The sequence below is a fragment of the Rhinolophus sinicus genome, chromosome 6 (genome assembly GCF_057876585.1).
Source record: "Rhinolophus sinicus isolate RSI-liver-muscle chromosome 6, RSI-T2T, whole genome shotgun sequence".
Lineage (NCBI taxonomy): Eukaryota > Metazoa > Chordata > Mammalia > Chiroptera > Rhinolophidae > Rhinolophus > Rhinolophus sinicus.
In genome coordinates, this window is record NC_142506.1 from 43,960,186 (window position 1) to 43,967,522 (window position 7,337).

Genomic DNA, 7,337 nt, shown 5'->3' on the forward strand with positions numbered 1-7,337 from the left:
TCACCAAAGGTTGTTGATTTGCCCAAGTTTGTTTAGCTAATAAGCAATGGTACATTGTCTCAAGCCTTGTCTTCCTATTGGGGAGATGCCAGGGACGGACTCCAGGTACTGGCTGTGTATAGGCTGGACCAGAGTCTGCACTTGTAGGTGATGATCAAAACCCTTGAAATGGAAGAGATCACAAGGCAGAGCCCACAACCAGTATTTAGAAACACTTTCACTCACTAGCCCTTTGCAGTAAACAAAATAATACGAAAGGACAAAAGAGAGTGCAGAAAGCTAGAAAGTACAGTAAAGCAATTAAACCATTTGGGAAGAACCTGCCGCAAGCTTGATTTTCTTAAGTGCAAGATGAAGCAGCTAGCTGAGGAAGCTGGGCCAGACAATAAAATGCCCTTTGGGAGATAAGAAGAAGGAACTAGGGTTTAGTGCATACCAAATCATGGAAGAGGAGATAGGAAAGTGAGATAGAGAACTAGAGAAGTATATGGGGAAACAAGGCAAGAGGAGACTGAAATAGATGGGCAGCTGGTGGGAGGGAAAAAAGCATTAGGGCGGGGAGAGAAGGGTGGGTGGAATGTTTTGGATTAATATCACTCATTCACGTCTCCCCTTCCTACTTCCCTCCTTTTTTTCCTTCCATTTCAATCTATTTTATGCCAGGCAATGAGCCAGGCTCAAAGATACAAACAAGCTACTCTGAGATGATAAATGAAATACAAAATACAGCAGCCTGGTGCCTCAGCTGGTTGGAGCACTGTGCTTCTAACGCCGAGGGCCACCGGTTCGATTACCACATGGGCCAGGGAGCTGTGCCCTACAACTAGACTGAGAAACAATGGCTTAAAAATCAGGGCAGGGGAAAAAAAAATAAAAACAAATAGAAAATACAATTTTTGTCTACGGGGTACCAGCCTCTACTTGAATACCTAAAATGCTTTGGGGTCACACTGGGTGGAGACTGCCATTCAAATTTCAGACCCTTCTAATGTTTAGAAATAATATTGTCCGTGGTGACTTCTCTCTCTCTCTCTCTCTCTCTCTCTCTCTCTCTCTCTCTCTCTCTCTCTTTTTTTTAAGATTTTATTGGGAAAGGGGAACTGTGTATTTCCAGGACTTGATTGGGGAACAGTGTGTTTTTTCCAGGACCCATCAGCTCCAAGTCAAGTTGCTGTCCTTCAGTCTAGTTGCAGAGGGCGCAGCTCCCTGGCCCATGTGGGAATCAAAGGGGCAACCCTGTTGCTCAGAGCTGGCTCTCTAACCAACTGAGACATCCGGCCATCCGGCTTCTACTTTTAAAAGCCTTTTTACATACATTGTCTCACTTATCTCCACAAAAGTCCTTAGTCAAAAAATGCCTCGGTTAGAAAGCATTTTAAACTGTTAGGACCCTGGGTAAACACTGCTCTCCGAGATCATCTGAATGGCTGCTCTTCCTCCCAGAGAAACAGCTGGTCTTCTGTGAAGACAGGGTTTAGAGTTACTTAGCCGCCTTAATCAGGCTCCTCCAGACACATACTGCTTGTCAGTGTTTTCTTTAAAGGTAGTGTTCATATGTAAGTGAAAATTCCACATGTGTTCTAAATAGCCTTGGACTGTTTCCTCCATTTTACGGTTAGCCTACTTCTTTTGAAGCTTAAAATCAAATTAAAGTTTGCAGTTGACACATGATATTTCTGAAGAATATTGAACTTTAATCCAACTTTAGTTTTAACCCCTTTTCAAGTAAGTTGCACAAAAGACTAACAGTCTACCCCATCAATGTTAAGATTTAAAAAGAGTGGGGGTGGCCGGTTAGCTGGGTTGGTTAGAGCGTGGTGCTAATAACACAAAGGTCGCCAGTTCTGTCCCCATGTGCGCCAGTGTGAGCTGCATCCTCCTTAAAAAAAATAAAAATAAATATAAATATAAAGGGTGAACATATAGATGTTTGTTTAGGCCTACGACATTTCTAGAAGAAGAAGGAAGAAAGTGGCCCTTCTAGGGAGTGGGAAAACAAGGTTCTGAGAGGAAGAGTTTTAACTTTTTATTTTTATACCCTTTTGTATTACTTGCATTTTACGTTAAATATGGGCTAAAATAAAAAGTACAATTATGATTTTATTCTTAACTATATTAATTAAATGCCTCTTTTTGTATGTACTACAGTTAACCTGAAAGCTTATTTTTGTGTAGCTGGATATTTTAACCTAAATGTAATACTTTGACTTATGTATATTAAATTTCATCTTGTTTTATTCAACTTATCGGATCCAGTCTGGGAAAAGCTTTTTGAATTTGATTCTTTAAGTCTAATTTAATACCTATCTTTCTCAAAATTAATATTTTTAAGGGCCTGATATGTTCTGTGTACTGGAGTAAGCATTTTACAGGCAGTCTCTCATTTATTCTTCATAACACTCCTTTGAGGCTGGTGTAATTACCCCCATTTACAGATGATGAAAGCAAAGTTAGAAGAAGAAAATTAACTCGCGTACATTCACACATGTGGTATAACTGAGATTTCAAATTAAGGTCTCTGATTCAGAGCAAGCTTTTTGTTTGTTTGTTTGTTTGTTTGTTTGTTTGTTCGTTTGTTTAGTTGTGATAAGCACGTGACATGCAATCCACTTATTGACTTGTGTTTAAGTGGACAGTATGATTAACTATGTGCACATTACAAAATGGTGCTCTTAACCACCGCAGTATTGATGAAAATGAGAAGCAGAACAGGGTCAAGGACAGACCCTGTGCCAGAGACCTTCCTCCAATGTGACAACAATCAGTTGACTCTCGTTCTTTGTGTACATTATACTGTCACTCATCTGTGTCAGATTTCAAGGGCTAAGAGTGCTTAAAACTGAGCTGGCCATTGTGATAGCCACCAGCCTCCCAGGGCTCGTGAACACTCGACATGTGGCCAATCCAAACTGAGACACATTGTGGTTATAAATCACACACTGGATCCCAAAGACTAGTACGAAATAAAGAATTTTTCCATGTGACATGCTAGTGGCTTCGCTACCACGTAAACATGGGTCCTTACAGACCCAGCTTGGTTCTTCTCCAGTGTCTCTCTTCTTGGAGTTGTACCTGATTTTATTACAAGTTTTCATCTGAATCCATTTGGGAGTGGGACGATCCTGCTTTTGTTTCTTGGCCAGGAACTGCATGATCCTGAAAGTCTTGTGAGAAGACGTGGTGAGGACCAGAGCCAGCCACACACGCCACAATGGCGGGCCCAGGTACAGAATGGGCAGGTTGGAGAAGGGGAGGGGTGACACACTGAAGGAGGAAAGAGCAATTGGGAGCTAAGTTTTAGTCCACAGAAGAGTGAAAGCCGGCCCTAGACCAGGGCCTGCTTGTGAGGATGGAGAGGAGAGGAGGTGTGAGGGAGATGGTTTTTTAAAAACATAGTACTTGATGCAGGTTGTGAATAGAGATTTGAGAATTACCCTTGGAGACTATGCATGCTTTCTTTTTTATCCTGAGTGAATGAGAGTTGAGATTATGCCTATCATGGTCACTGGGACTGTCACACACAATAAAAGCCATTCAGTTGACAAGACTCAAGTTGAAACAAGCCATTCAAAAGCCAGCATTTCCAAGAACCCTCTGGCTGGGACATTATTTACAAATCCTGTTCAGATAACGGCCTGACTGAAACTGAAAATCATGGCGTCCCCCTCTTGGCACTGCTCACTGTTTAAATGAATATCAAACAATGGGGTTAAAATTCACTGGGCAGAAGTGGAGTACAACTGAAAGCTCTTGGAATCTACCCAAAGAGCAAAGGGGGACTGGAATGTAAATAGAACCGGGAGCATCAGACGGAATTAATTCAGACAAAGTCCTCTGCGTTCCAGACAGCTGAGTGGAAGTGAGCAGTGCTTCACTGAGCTCTACAAGTTAACCAGGCTGAACGGCACAGTGGTGTGGGCCAGCAAACAGGTTGCTGCCATTTTTACTCTTCTGGTGGTAAGCTTGGTACCAAAGTTGAATTAATCATTTAAATAGACTTATGTACTCACTCCAGGCAAATTTCTTAACAAAAAATTGAAAATAACTTTTAAAGTAATGGCCATCATCAATCCTAGATTCCCTGTGTTCTACCATTATTCATTTATTTTTTCTCTTTATTGGTTTATTCACTTATTTTTCAAAATTTGCTACTTATTAGACATCTACCATGAGCCAACCTGTGTAATATGATAGGAATACAAGCAAACAGTTTCTGTCCTTAAGCACAGGATGCGGGCACATCCACTGAAACGTTACATACATAATTGGTCCTATGACTGAAAGAGGGGTGAACAAGCCTAGTTCCCTGGGGACAATGGCAGGGCACTGGAGACTCAGGCAGGGGAGTGACATGGTCAGGTTTTATGTTCCATCCTTATCACTTGGGTTCTGGATTTGCATATTCTGGATTTGTGAATTTGCCTCCTTACTAAAATCAATACTTGTGGCATTGTCGTGGACATGTACAGAGAAGTGAAAATCTGAGTCTCCCAGTGCACACGTTCCCTTTGGTACTTTTGCTTTGTGCCCTCCTCCTGCCCTGGCTTTTGGGGGTCTGCTCGCTTCCAGTATGAAGCGCCCCATTTGACGTCCGTCCTGTGGAACCTACGAGCCAGGTCAGTTCCCAGGCCCGGCAGAGCAGCACTGCAGAGCCTGTGCTTCTAGGAGTCAGTCCATGTCCTAAAACAGTGCTCAGGGGAAGCTGCACTTACTGCTTGTTTTTACACGTGCCTCATCTCTTCTACCTGTGTGATGGCAGAGGTTGTGCTTTGCTCATCATCAAATCATCGTCAGCTTCTAGCATGGGGCAAAGCACTTAATAGGTCTTAGGAAAAGATTTGTAGAGTCAAACTTAAAAGTGGGACTTTAAAGCTGGTAAGAAGGAAAGGTGATGTCATGGTAGGTGGAGTAGAAAGATGCTCTGGTGAAACGCAGGATTTTCTTTTATCCCTTGATTGTACCCTCTAGAGCACCACCAGTTTTCATCACGAAGCAGGGACTTGGATATCTGTTCTCTACTATAGCCCCAGGGCCAGACCTGGCATGGAGGAGGCACCTGATAATTATTTAGTGAATAACTTGTCCCTCAGTTTTGCTCTGTAGCTCTCCCAGGTTTTATAAGAGACACAAAGAGGATTATGCATTGGTCCCACACTCACCAGCTTTCTAATCCCCAACATGGGCCATCTCTGTTAGGAGATGAACGCTCTAACTTCAAATGTTTGTTTGAGGATTTCTGACTCTGGCCACGTGGGGTTACGGGTACCAGATTTGCTCTCCCACCTTAAACAAAGAAAAGTGAACAAAATCCAGGAGAAGTCTGTTTTTAGATATTGGACAACAGGCCACAAGGGATTGCGGCCCCTGAGAGAAGGATCACAGGTGAGTGTTACGGTTCCCCTGGCTCTCTGTCTGGAGGCGCTTTGCAGAGCCAGGCAGAGGGGAAGGGCTCGCTGCAGAAGACACTGAGGTTGAAATCTGGGGTGGCAGAGGCAGCTGGAGCTTGTCGGGCAGGAAGAATCTCGGAGAGGAGGAAGGTACGCCAAATGGCAAAGGCTGTGTGGGGCTACGCTCAGATCTTTGCTGAACACCTAGCTGCTCATGCGCGGAGTGCGATGTCAGAAAACCACGAAGGAGCACCACCCAACAATTGCCAGAGCTTCTGCAGGGCTAGGAGACTCCAAGCTCTGACCCGCCAGAGGGGACAGCCCAGGCGGACACCCAGCGCAGTCCGTGGGGAAACCAGAGCTTCACTTCCTAGTACGAGCTCTAGGTAACCACGTTGGTTGTATTTAAATTAACCAATTTTCAAAGAAGGGGCTTATTCCTTAGGGGCATGAAAAGTCCTATTTCTATTTTCCTGAATGTTTAAGTATAAAGCTTAACTAATTCCTACATGCTCAGATCTCACACAGACACCCTGACACCGTCAGTTTGAGACTTAGAGTTAGCAACTGATGCATTTTACTAGGAAAATTAGCATCAAAAGAATAATTTTAATAACTTCTACTTGTGCAACACTGCATGTTTTTTTAAATAATAAAAATTATTAAATACATATTTATAAAAATATCAATAAACTTATTTTTTAAAGTGTAAACCATCGATAACACAAAGAAGAACATAAGGTTGGCCTGGAAAACTACCACTCACAGATAACCATTGTCTGTACTGTGTCCTTTTAAAGGGCCCTTTCTCGTGCATTATCTCATTTGGTCATCACACCAACCATTAGCAGATGGAATGCGTATTATTATCCACATTTTACAGATGAGGTTAAGTGGCTTGCGAAGGACACATGGCTTAATGGCCAGGAAACCAGATCTGGGTTTCGATACTCTGACTGTAGGCGCCTCTAGGCTCCATACCTTTCCCTGAGTCAAAGCAGGGGCTGGGTTTCTTGTCACTTTCTGGTAGTAGATTGTAAGAGTGAGAGGAGGACATCCTAATTTATATGCTACACGCTGACCAAGTAGATTTCCAATTGGTGAGAGAACAAGGTAGCCCAGATCAAGAATGACACTGGGATAATTTGCGGAGGCAACTCAGTAAAATGGGGCAATCTGAAATTTAAATCGTCATTTTGTAACTCTAAGAACATAAAGAATTCTCCCATTTCCCAAATCTGCTATTTTTTAAAAAGCTGGTTCTTCAGTGACTCTAACCTTCTCAGAATCATTCTTCCAGTTGTATTCCGGTGTCCCTGCATTCTGGAGCAGCCAAGCTCCGCCCCCAGACTTTGGCGCCTCTTTAGGTACTTAGCGCCTAAAACACTTTCTCAAATTGTTCAATCGCCAGAATGAGTTAGTAGCAGAGTAAGTCAAATTCACAAACAAGGCAAAAAGGTTTGTTTTCCACCTCATCTTTACCCCTTTGCCATCCTTATTTTAAGAGAAATTTTCTGCTTAAACAAAAAAAACACAAGCAAACAAACAAATGACCAGCAGCTTTCCGCAAGGTTCGATGTTTACATCTAAAGAGGGAGGTGGGATGGGTTGCCCACACTCGGCAGAAGTGGTTCCCACTTTGGCTCAGGGTCTCCATGCTTCCCTCCATCCTTCTCCTACTGTGCTCCCACTCCTAGGAGGGGCTTCTGGTGAGAGTGAGAAGGATCCTAAACTATCCAAAATGCATACCTACTTTCTGTGCATATATTAACCCTCTTACCTGGAGCTATTTGGCAAGACCTGATGAACACAATGAATTCTGCCATCTGGACAGATTTTACTGCTACCAAGAGATTGTTGGGGCCCAAGACAGGCCACCCGAAAATATCCCACAGTGGCACACTGGATACTTTAATTAAAGTTATTTGACAAGCAGACAGTGACAAAAGG

At 43.0% G+C, this 7,337-nt stretch overlaps 1 pseudogene; it reads right to left on the reverse strand.

The window, feature by feature from the left end:
* Positions 1-345: 345 nt before the first annotated feature.
* On the reverse strand, positions 346-7,044 carry LOC148758170 (large ribosomal subunit protein eL39-like; annotated as a pseudogene).
* Positions 7,045-7,337: the final 293 nt, after the last annotated feature.